At 48.3% G+C, this 12,036-nt stretch overlaps 1 protein-coding gene across 1 annotated transcript in view; it reads left to right on the top strand.

The window, feature by feature from the left end:
- The window catches only part of SCAF11 (SR-related CTD associated factor 11), a 580,274-nt gene that overhangs the window by 300,146 nt on the left and 268,092 nt on the right, over nucleotides 1–12,036 (top strand). Inside the window, exon 8 of the mRNA XM_030217091.1 lies at nucleotides 7,631–7,737. The gene's annotated coding sequence lies outside the window, so the exon portion shown is untranslated. The remainder of the gene's footprint in view (nucleotides 1–7,630; nucleotides 7,738–12,036) is intronic.

The following is a 12,036-nucleotide window of genomic DNA, read 5'->3' as shown; positions in this document are numbered from 1 at the left end:
AGCACACCACTGGCCAACCCCCTCTTGCTGTTTCTCAGACTGAGAAACTTCCACCACTAGAGAAACAGCATGAGAAGGGCTCAACAGACCCAACATATCACCTTCCAACCCCCAAGAAACTGCAAGAGGGGCTTGGCAGCCCTAACATATGATCTCTGAAACCCAGGGCAATAACGAGATGCGCTTGACAGTTCCACCATATTACCTGTAAGTGGGATCTTTTAGGTTGGGATCACCATCTTGCTGTTTTTCTGAGGGTAGGAGACCCCCCCCCCCTTCAGAGTTACATGAAGAAGGACTCAGCAGCCTGAGGATATCAACTCTCATCCTCAAAGAGACAACAAGAGGAGCTTGGCAGGTCCAATTTTCTAATGACACTGGTCTTCCCCACCCCCATACACATAGATCTTCCCTTCTCTCTCCCCCATTATGCCTTCATTGTGTTCTCTTGCTTGCCAAACTTCCTTTACTCATACCTTTACTTTGTTCTCTCTCCCCTCTGCCCATTCTGCTCCTTCCCCTCTTCCTACTCCAAAATCTCCCCTCTGTATATACCCCTTCCTCTCCCCAGCACCATCACTTTTCTCTTGCTGTACCCACTCATCCCAGCCTAGTAATGTTTTTTTTTTTTTCCTTACCCAGCACTGAAGTTGGGCTAAGGAACTGGAGCAAGCTTTGACCCTGCAACCGTGATTCAGTTGTGTCTCCTGATCCGACTAAGGGTTTGGAGTAGGGAACATGGGAAGGTGCTGCTTTCTTGTGGTGGTGGGTCAGCATGGAGCTTTACTTTGTCAGTGACAGGCTAAGGAGCAAGGCTGCAGCCACAGTAGATTGGGGTCTCTTGACCCAATTGGCATGGCCCCAGGGTTCAGAGGCAAGAGAAAGGTGAGGCTTTCTGTCAGTGTGGATCAACACAGAGCACAGCTCTGGCAGTGGCAGGCCAAGGAGCAAGATTGCAGCCATTCTGAAAGGAGGGTCTCCGGACTTGATTGACATGTACCTGAGGTTCCGAAGAGGCAGATTACTGCAGAGCAGCTACAGAGGCATGCTGCGGGTTGCAGTAATAGAGCTTCTTTTCTTATGCCCCATGTAGCTTTTGCACCTGCTCCAAATTCAGGTGTCACCATTGAAGGACTCCGTAAAAGGGTGAGGGAGCAAGAGGGGTCAGTTTTCTTTGTCACATACCCCCTGTGGATATCTCACTACAGAGAGTTCCGCTCCATGTAGCTTCTGTGCCTGCTCAAACTTGAAGGGAGCAAGAAAAAATCAGGGTTTTATTTTCGGTTGCCACGTACCCCCTGTGGGTGTCTCACATACCCCTTGAGCTTACATACATGTACCATATATTCAGAAACACTGGTTTCCATATCATCAAGCTGATCAATCCATAGACTGGTGGGTTGTGTCCATCTACCAGCAGGTGGAGATAGAGAGCAAACTTTTGCCTCCCTATATGTGGTCATGTGCTGCCGGAAACTCCTCAGTATGTTCTCTATCTCAGCAGGTGGTGGTCACACACAGCAGCAGCTCTGGCTAGGCCTCCAAGCCTAATGTTTAGGTTTTGTTGAGTGCCTGGGGTTGAGGGCTCTTTTTGAGCAAGTGCAAACCTGGTGGTGCCAGGTCCCTCCTTTTCTCCCCCCTCCCGCTGGCTCCGTTTAAAAAAAAAAAAAAATTTTAAACGTCCTTAAAGGCGTTTATTTCGACGTTTATTTAAACGTTCATTGCAGCTACTCACTGGGACACCAGTTCGTTACAGCTCGGAGCAGACAGCAGGTAATTTTTACCTTTTTATAGCGGGCAGGGGGTTCCCCGATTCTTCTCCTCGTGGCATATGGCGTCGGAGGGCGAGGGCGCAAAGGGTCGCTCCCCGGATCGCTTGAGCGCTTCTAGAGGGGATGCGGGGGTCTTATAGCCTGGTTCGCCCTTGTTGGGTGACAGTTTCGTGACCGATGAATGTCCCGGTCCTTCCTCCGGCGTGGCGGTTTTTCCCGCCATAAACGCCCATCCCCCGCTCCTCGCCTCCGCCATCTTGGCCGGCCACGCGGCTCGGACGGCTTCTTCGTGGGCCGCCCTTGAGGTTGGAGACATTAATGCCATGAACGCCCTTAATTTGGGCGACGGCACAAAAGCGGCTAAAGTTAAGCGCCGTTCTTCCCGCGCGGCTCCTTCGCGGAGTGTCGCGCCGGACGCCATTTTGAATGCGCAGCATGTTTCTCCCCCGCTCTTGCGAGCGCCGGTTGAGGGTGCGTCTAGGGCTGTTGCCCAGGCTGCGGAAGTGCACAGTCTGGGGGGTTTCTCCCCCGAGTTTGTTTTGCTGCTGCATCAGGCTTTCCTCATGCAAAACGCTGCCCCTGCTCCCTCGTCTGGTAAAGAGGTTGAGGTTCCCAGAGGTAAACGCCCTCGGGTTGATTCCCAGGCCTTGGAGGACTTTGTCTCCTCCGATGTAGATGAGGAGACGGATCCCCGCTCGGATGGAGCGGATGACCCCTCTGCAGCGCGGCTTTTTAGCCCAGAGGATTTGCCCAACCTGTTGTTACAGGCCATGGACACTTTGAAGATTTCCTCTCCGGAGGACGTCTCTCCCTCAGCCCCTGTTGGCTCTGCCATTATGCTGGGGACGAAGCGCCCGCCTAGAACCTTCCACGTGCATGATGCCATGCACACCTTAATTTCGGCTCAATGGGATGTCCCGGAAGCGAGCCTTAAAGTGGCTAGGGCTATGTCCCGCCTCTATCCTTTGGCTGTGAGTGAACGTGAGGCCTATCTGTGGCCTACCGTGGATTCTTTAATCACTGCGGTGACTAAGAAAACGGCGTTGCCGGTGGAAGGTGGCACGGCCCTAAAGGACGCCCAAGACAGAAGATTTGAGGCGGCCTTAAGGTCGTCCTTTGAGGCGGCTGCTTTAAGTTTGCAGGCCTCAGTTTGCGGCTCCTATGTGGCCAGGGCGTGCCTGACTATGGTGCAGCGGGCTTCCCCCTCGGATCATTCCTTGAGGGCTGATTGGCCGGCCCTGGAATCGGGCTTAGCCTATTTGGCAGACTTGCTGTATGATGTCTTGAGGGCCTCAGCGAAAGGCATGGCTCAGACAATCTCTGCGCGGCGGTGGCTTTGGCTGAAACATTGGTCTGCTGACCACGCCTCTAAATCCCGCCTGGCTAGATTGCCTTTTAAAGGCAAGCTGCTCTTTGGGGTCGAGCTGGACAAAATCGTGACCGATCTCGGCACGTCTAAGGGCAAGAAATTACCAGAGGTCAGGGCTCGGGCTAGTACTCGTCCCGGTACCTCCAGAGGACGGTTGCAGGAAGCCCGTCAGTACCGCCCGGGCAAGTCGGGTTCCTCTGCCCCCTCTTCCTTCAAGAGGAATTTCTCCCCCAAGCAGCATTCCTTTCGCAGAGACCGCCGTCCCGGAGGTGCTTCCTCCGGTCCTCCCCCAGGGTCTCGTACCCAATGACGGGGCCTTGGTCCACGCCCCAGTGCAGATTGGAGGACGGCTGTCCTCGTTTCTGGGCGAGTGGACCACAATAACTTCAGACGCGTGGGTGCTGGAAGTCATCAGAGACGGCTACAAGCTAGAGTTCTGCCGACCCTTAAAAGACGGGTTTGTACTCTCTCCCTGCAAGTCTCCGGTCAAAGCTGTGGCAGTGCAGCAGACCTTGGACAATCTGATCCGCCTGGGCGCGGTCGTTCCAGTGCCAGAAAGTCAGCTTGGCAAGGGACGTTACTCCATTTACTTTGTGGTACCAAAGAAAGGAGGTTCTGTCCGGCCTATCCTCGACCTCAAAGGGGTCAATCGGGCCTTGAAAGTGCGGCACTTTTGCATGGAGACTCTCCTCTCTGTTATAGCGGCAGTGAAGGCAGGAGAGTTCTTGGCTTCCTTGGACATCAAGGAAGCGTACCTGCATATTCCCATCTGGCCTCCTCATCAACGCTTTCTGCGTTTTGCAGTCCTGGGACGACACTTCCAGTTCAGAGCCCTCCCATTCGGGTTAGCTACTGCTCCGCGGACCTTTTCCAAAGTAATGGTGGTCATCGCGGCCTTCCTACGAAAGGAAGGGGTACAAGTCCATCCTTATCTGGACGACTGGTTGATCCGAGCCCCCTCTTATGCAGAGTGCGGCAAAGCTGTGGACCGGGTAGTTGCTCTTTTGAGCTCCCTGGGATGGATCATCAACTGGGAGAAGAGCCAGCTGCGCCCGACTCAGTCCCTGGAGTACCTGGGAGTTCGATTCGACACCCAAGTGGGCAGAGTGTCAAACTTCAGGTTCAGGTGGACCAGTTCCTAGTAGCCTCTCCTCTTCGGGCTTGGGACTATGTGCAGCTGTTGGGCTCTATGACGGCCACGATGGAAGTAGTGCCCTGGGCCAGGGCTCATATGAGACCACTTCAACACTCTTTGCTGAAGCGCTGGACTCCGATGTCGGAGGATTATGCTGTGCGCCTTCCCTTGGACCCAGCAGTGCGCAAGGCGCTGAGCTGGTGGATGCAGACAGACAAGTTGTCTGCGGGAATGCCTCTGGTGACCCCAGAGTGGATTGTCGTCACGACGGACGCCTCTTTGTCGGGCTGGGGAGCCCACTGCTTGGGAAGGACAGCGCAGGGGCTCTGGTCTCCTGCAGAGGCAAAGTGGTCTATCAACCTCCTGGAACTCAGAGCCATTCGGTTGGCGCTTTTGGAGTTCATCCCGGTACTGGTGTTGAAGCCTGTACGGGTCCTGTCGGACAATGCCACGGCTGTGGCCTATGTCAACCGCCAGGGAGGTACCAAGAGTGCCCCTCTAGCCAAGGAGGCTATGAATCTTTGCCAGTGGGCGGAAGCGAACCTGGAGCAGCTTTCAGCGGCCCACATTGCCGGAGTCATGAATGTCAAGGCGGACTTTCTCAGTCGCCATACCTTGGAGCCCGGAGAGTGGCAGCTATCTGCTCAGGCGTTCTTGGACATCACGAAGCGCTGGGGCCAGCCGAGCCTAGATCTGATGGCGTCATCGGCCAATTGCCAAGTGCCGCGCTTTTTCAGCAGAGGACGGGACCCTCGATCCCTGGGAGTAGATGCTCTTCTCCAACAGTGGCCGACACAAGAGCTTCTCTATGTGTTCCCGCCCTGGCCCATGTTGGGCAGGGTGCTAGACCGGGTGGCAAAGCATCCCGGCAGGGTAATCCTGGTGGGTCCGGATTGGCCCAGACGTCCCTGGTATGCGGTCTTGATCAGGCTCTCAGTCGACGATCCTCTGCGGCTGCCAGTGGAGCAGGGCCTGTTACATCAGGGTCCCGTGGTGATGGAGGATCCCTCCCCCTTTGGTCTTACGGCCTGGCTATTGAGCGGCAGCGTCTGAGGAAGAAGGGCTTCTCAGACAAGGTCATCGCCACTATGCTGAGAGTGAGGAAGCGCTCTACTTCTACTGCTTACGCCAGGGTTTGGCGTATCTTTGCAGCGTGGTGTGAAGCAGGCTCACTTTCTCCCTTCACTGCTCCAATTTCTTCAGTGTTGGCGTTCCTGCAAGAAGGTCTGGAGAAAGGCCTGTCGCTCAGTTCCCTTAAAGTCCAGGTAGCGGCTCTGGCTTGCTTCAGGGGCCGCCTGAAGGGTGCTTCCCTGGCTTCGCAGCCAGATGTGGTGCGCTTTCTCAAGGGAGTTAATCACCTGCGCCCTCCTCTGCACTCAGTGGTGCCTGCGTGGAATCTCAACCTGGTGCTAAGAGCATTGCAGAAGCCGCCTTTTGAACCCTTGTCGAGGGCATCTCTGAAAGACCTGACATTGAAAGCAGTCTTTTTGGTGGCTATCACTTCAGCCAGAAGAGTTTCCGAGCTCCAGGCGCTCTCATGTCGAGAGCCTTTTCTGCAGTTCACTGAGGCAGGAGTGACTATTCGCACAGTGCCTTCCTTCCTGCCCAAGATTGTTTCTCGCTTCCATGTGAATCAGCAGCTCTGTCTCCCTTCCTTTCGTAGGGAGGACTACCCAGAGGAGTACTCTGCTCTTAAATATCTGGATGTGAGACGAGTCATCATCAGATACTTGGAAGTGACCAATGATTTCCGGAAATCGGATCATCTGTTTGTCCTGTTTGCAGGTCCTCGTAAGGGTCTGCAGGCTGCTAAGCCTACAGTGGCAAGATGGGTCAAGGAAGCCATTGCAGCGGCTTATGTGGCCGCGGGGAAGGTGCCGCCTATCCAGCTGAAGGCTCACTCCACAAGAGCTCAGGCGGCCTCGATGGCAGAGGCCGGATCCGTCTCCTTGGAAGAGATATGCAAGGCGGCAACTTGGGCTTCGGCTCATACATTCTCCAAGCATTACCGTTTGACTGTGGCTGCACGGGCGGAGGCCCGGTTTGGAGCTTCAGTGTTGAGGTCAGGGATTTCAGTGTCCCGCCCTGGGTGAGTACTGCTTCGGTACATCCCACCAGTCTATGGATTGATCAGCTTGATGATATGGAAGGTAAAATTATGTATCATACCTGATAATTTTCTTTCCATTAATCATAGCTGATCAATCCATAGCCCCTCCCAGATATCTGTACTATTTTTATTCTGGTTGCATTTCAGGTTCAAGTTTAGTCTTCAGTTACTTCAGTAAGACTTCGTGTTCAAGTTTTTTCACTTGGATTCTTCAAGAGTTGAGACGAGTTTGTGTTACAGTGAGCTGCTGCATTCCTCTCCCCTCCGTTTTACGGGGCTGGATTGAGACTTAAAATTCTGCCGGCACTCCCTCCCGCTTCGTGCGGTTGTAGGGCAGCTTTGTACCCCCCCCCCCCCCCCGCTTCGGCGGTGTTAGGGTCAGTCAGCTCCTCCCGCGGTTGCGGTTGCAGGATAAGCCAGATCCCCCCGCATCGGCGGGTGTGGTGTCCCTCCCCCGCTCCGCGGGGATGAGCTGGACGGATTCCCCTCCCCCACTTGTGTAGGGATGAGCTGGGTTAATTCCCCTCCCCCGTTTCGGCGGTGGTGAGCTGGGCAGAGTGTCCCTTCGTGGGTGTAATTCTCTAAGTGCTGAGTCCTGCGGATGGAGCTTTGATATCGACATACTGAGGAGTTTCCGGCAGCACATGACCACATATAGGGAGGCAAAAGTTTGCTCTCTATCTCCACCTGCTGGTAGATGGACACAACCCACCAGTCTATGGATTGATCAGCTATGATTAATGGAAAGAAAATTATCAGGTATGATACATAATTTTACCTTAACCCACCCAAGTAAAATACTGTTAAAGATTCTGTATCTGATAAAGACTTGCAGAGATAGAACAGAAGAGGAATTCTATTAGTCTCTTGAGTCTGGACCAAATCTGACTTGGTCAAAGGAAGTAAATGAGAGAATGCGAACTTGTGATGAGTTTGGGTTTATATTTATGTTGTGACTTGTCTTTTTTTTGTCTTAGTTTTTCCCCCCCTTTTTACACTTAACAATAATGCTGGGGACATGTTTTATGTACAGGAAGAGCAGAAGAAAGGATCCTGGGAGGAAGTAGGTTGCATGGGAACTTTACCTGATATTGATCTGCCAAGTCAGCAGGTGACATAGTACCCTTTATGGAACAGACTGGCAAGAGACTAATAGAAAATGTATTAGCAGGTAACAGAAGTTCTTCTTTAGTTGCAGACATTTAGGAATGAAAATATTCACTCATCTATTTTTGTTGTTGCAGCCCAGAAGATTCACCTCATCACATCAGCACTTCAGAAATGATTTCTACAGTTCATCGCCTTTAAGTCATCTATCAGGCAATTCTTCCTGTAGCTATAGAAGTTTGAGGTTTGTATTTAATTATTCCATGGTTACTTACTACATTGTCTTAACTTTCATGATTTTAATTATTTTCAAACATATTTTTTATTACATAACATTATCTAGAGGAAAGTTTTTAAGTGTTAAATTAAGGCTCTGAGGATGCTAAGATGCTTTTTCCTGTTCTGTGTATATGCCTAGCAATTGTAGCATTCTTCTTATAAAGATATAGCATAACTTGAATAATAAGTTTGTACCTAAATGAAGGTATGTGGTGATATGCACAGAGCAGCAGCTATGCTCTAACTATCTTACTAGGCAGACCAGATGGGACATTTTGATAATTATTTGCTGTCATCTACTATGCTTATGTGGTTAATTTTTCTTTTTTTTTTTTTATTTTATTTTTATCAAATAAATTATATACAAAAGTAATATATCAATACAGAAAAACAGGGGAAATTAAGGTAGCAAGCAATCATCTAATTCAAATTAAGGGTAAAAAGAAATAAATTGCTATATCTTCCTCAATAGACCACTAAAAAAGAAGAGGGGAAGACTTTAAAGACATTATAACAAAGAAAAAGCATGACACAATTATCTTGTATCAGTTTACACAATTAGTGGATCAAGATCTCTCCATTAACCCAGCGGTTTCCAAACCTGGTCCTTGAGGCACCCAGCCAGTCAGGTTTTCAGGATATGCACAATATTAATGAGAGATATCTGCAGGCACTGTCTCCACTGTATGCAAATCTCATGGATATTCATTGTGGATGTCCCAAAATCCTGACTGACTGGGATGGCTTCAGGATCAGATTTGGGAACCACTGCAACCTGAAACCCCTTCTTCGTTGGGAACAGACATATTTTGTAGAAATTGTTCTGGGTCAAAGAAAACATAACGTACATCCACAAATTTAACTATGCATTTACAAGGAAAACAAAGAGCAAAGGAAGCACCAATTTTCCTAGTCTTTTGGCTCAAAGCAAGAAATAATTTCCTATGTTGCTGAGTTAATTTGGTAGCATCAGGAAATACCCAAGTTCTTTGACCAAAAAAAACCCAGTTTGAATGTTTCTTAAAATACAGCTTCATTGTTAAGTTAACATCTTGTGAATAAAAAGGAGACCAAAAGAGAAGCTTGATTTGCTTCATGTGCTAAAGATTGCTCAAGTAGACCAAACATCACGGGCTTTTCTTACATGTACTACAGAACATAAATTATGTCTTACAGTCAAGTGATTAGAAGCTCCTATAGTTAAACACTGTGTCCAGAAAAATCATGTTTTCTCAGACGTGCGGTGTTCTATTGTTGAACAGCTACAGATTTCTGTTAGGGGGGTGATGTTAAGAAATGGCTTTGACGAGAGAACAATGTTTGATATTTCAGTTTAATACTGTGAAGACGTATGGTTTAAATTAATTTATTTATTTATTACATTTGTATCCCACATTTTCCCACCTCTTTTTGCAGGCTCAATGTGGCTTACATATTACCGTTAACGGCGTTAGCCGATTCCGGTCTGAACAAATACACGGCATGAATAAATAACTGTTGAATATGTTTTTTTAAATAAGGCTGACTGCATGAGATCGTGTGCTGATTAGATGATATTTGACAGTGTTTGTTTGAAATTACAGTCGCCATCTTGTTTCTGTCAAAAGCTCAGTTTCTTTCCTCCTGACACAGCAGCAATTGTGAAACAAGTTGGCCCTTGTTGAGTTGAAAAAGGGATATGTGGTACATCTCTGTGTGATGTTAAATTGTGAAGCGCTGCGTACGACTGGTAGCGCTGTAGAAATGATTAGTAGTAGTAGTGATGCCTTTTGGATTACAAATGTCGATTGAAGGATTTGCTATTTGAAGATGATCCTGGAACTGAGAGGTGTGCACTTTTCTCTGATTTTTGATAGTTTGGAACTGAATGTCCTATTCATTTCGGTGGTGGTGGTGGTAGTTGTTGGTTTATTCTCCTCCCTGTTTCTTTTTTTTTTTATTATTTTATTTATTAGTATAAATCATTATTTCATTACAAATTATGAATGTGCAATAGGCATTGACAACAGGAAATAATGAAAAGAAGAAAAATAACTTTTAAAGCCATTTCGTCCACAAGTTAAGAAACATTGGTTCCAAGAATCAGGAAATATAAATAAAGCAAGGCAATAAGAAAAAAAATCCACCAATTGCTACCTCGGGGTTACTGATCCCAGCCTGCTATTTTATGGGGGGCATACAACATTCATATCTACTCTAGCATCAAGAAATTCTTTTAACTGTTTAGGGTCAACAAATTGAAACTGTTTACCCTCAAACATAAAGTTACATATACAAGGAAATCGTAAAACAAAATTTATTCCCAATGCCATCGCTCTAGGACGTAGTTCCAAAAAGGCCCTGCGTCTAGCTTGCGTAGGTCTTGAGAGGTCAGGAAAAACACGAACCTTTGAACCCATAAACAGATTTTCTAAGTGCCTTAAGGAAAGTCTTAATATTGCATTGCGATCAGGCTCCAAAACAAAAGTAACAAGCATAGTAGACCTCTGGGTAATAATCTCTAGTGAGCTCTCGAGGAATGAAGTTAAATTCATTCCATCCCCCACCGCTTGGAGGTTTTCAACACCCCCTTGTGGGTTCCAGATGTAATAGGCCCGTGTTATGGGGGGCAATGAATCCTTGTCCATTCCAAGAATGTCCACCATATATTTCTTGACCATTTCAACAGGAGAAATCAAAGGAGACTTAGGGAAATTTAGAAACCTAAGATTAAGTCTCCGAATCTGGTTCTCCAGGTATTCTGTTCGTTTGTGAAGAAAAGTATTGTCCTTAACCAAAACAGTCTCTAAAGTTCCCATCTCTTGTATTTTAGTATTCAAATTTTCCAGTTTCAGGGCCTGTTGAGCAGATACCTGTGCTTGGAGTAGCGCAGCTTCAGAAATAATTTTTATATTTTCAGTGTTCTCTTTTAACATAGGTTGCATAGAGGTTTGAATATTGTGTACCATATCCCATAGTGACTCTAATGTCACAATTGCAGGTCTAACCACGCCAAAAGTTCCAGGAGAGGGTTGAATGTGAGCACCAACCTGAGAAAGTTTAGAAACAATTCCCAAAGGAAGTACCTGTAAGGCTGATTGAAAAAGTATTTCTTTCTGATGGGGTTCACATTCTATCGCCGCAGACCTTCCCTCGAGCAGATTAGGCTGAACGCCGTCGTTCTCCGTCCCTGCTTGGGCTGACAGCAATTCCCTTCCGGGTTGAGGCGGAGCAATACGCTCTACGGGGCTCAGGGAAGCCCCGTTAGCGCTCTCAATCGACGCCGATGCGTCGAGAGCGGCAGAGGGGGTCGAGGCTCCCCGAGGTCCCGGTAGCTGCTTTGGGAACTGAAGTGTCGTCTGCCGTAGCGCCAAGGACGTCTCAGGAGCCGAGGAACGCTCCTTAACTTTCCCCCTCCGTTTCCCCATCAAGGAGACCACAGAAGCAGCGAAATCAGCAGAAGAACAACGGAGACACCTCAGCAGCTAACTCATGTGCGTCTAGTCAAAGCGCCATCTTGGAACCGTCATCCTCTCCTCCCTGTTTCATTGCTTGGGAACTTTTCTTTCGATGTTTTTGGAGAGTTTTTCTTCCCATTCTTTTTTTCAGGTAGTTGGTGGCCTGTGATAGTATGTGGGACTCCATTGTGAGTTTGCTTGCTAATTGTGTTCAGCACCTGGGTGTTTTGAGGCCACATTTATTTATCAAATATTTATATAGACCACCAAATGCATTGGCCATACAGACTGTTTAACTTGTCAACAGAACTGTAGCATCTATATATTTACATTTGTACCCTACGCTTTCCCACTCATGGCAGGCTCAATGCGGCTTACATGGGGCATTGGAGGGTTAAGTGACTTGCCCAGAGTCACAAGGAGCTGCCTGTGCCTGAAGTGGGAATCGAACTCAGTTCCTCAGTTCCCCAGGACCAAAGTCCACCACCCTAACCACAAGGCCACTCCTCCACATTTCCAGAAGTGTTTAATATAGGCTGAGCAACTCTATTCTGATTAGATACTTCTATATTTCTTCTAGTAAGAAGATTATATATTTTATTATAAGGTGGAATATTACTTCTCCGAGGACAAGCAGGCTGATATTCTCACGTGTGGGTGAGGTCAGCAAAATCTGTAGAAGTCTTCTTCTGGAGCATTCTACCCATCTAAACCCAGTTCAAAAATTGGAATTCATAGGGGCTCTGTTGTGCAGGAAGACAGCTTGTGCCTATCTTCCCGAGACAAGAGCGGACAACCTTCTGTCTCTGGTCTCCAGGGTTCAAGCG

The sequence above is a fragment of the Microcaecilia unicolor genome, chromosome 10 (assembly GCF_901765095.1).
Source record: "Microcaecilia unicolor chromosome 10, aMicUni1.1, whole genome shotgun sequence".
Lineage (NCBI taxonomy): Eukaryota > Metazoa > Chordata > Amphibia > Gymnophiona > Siphonopidae > Microcaecilia > Microcaecilia unicolor.
The sequence above is the reverse complement of the archived record's forward strand: the minus strand, read 5'-3'. Positions and strand labels throughout refer to the sequence as shown.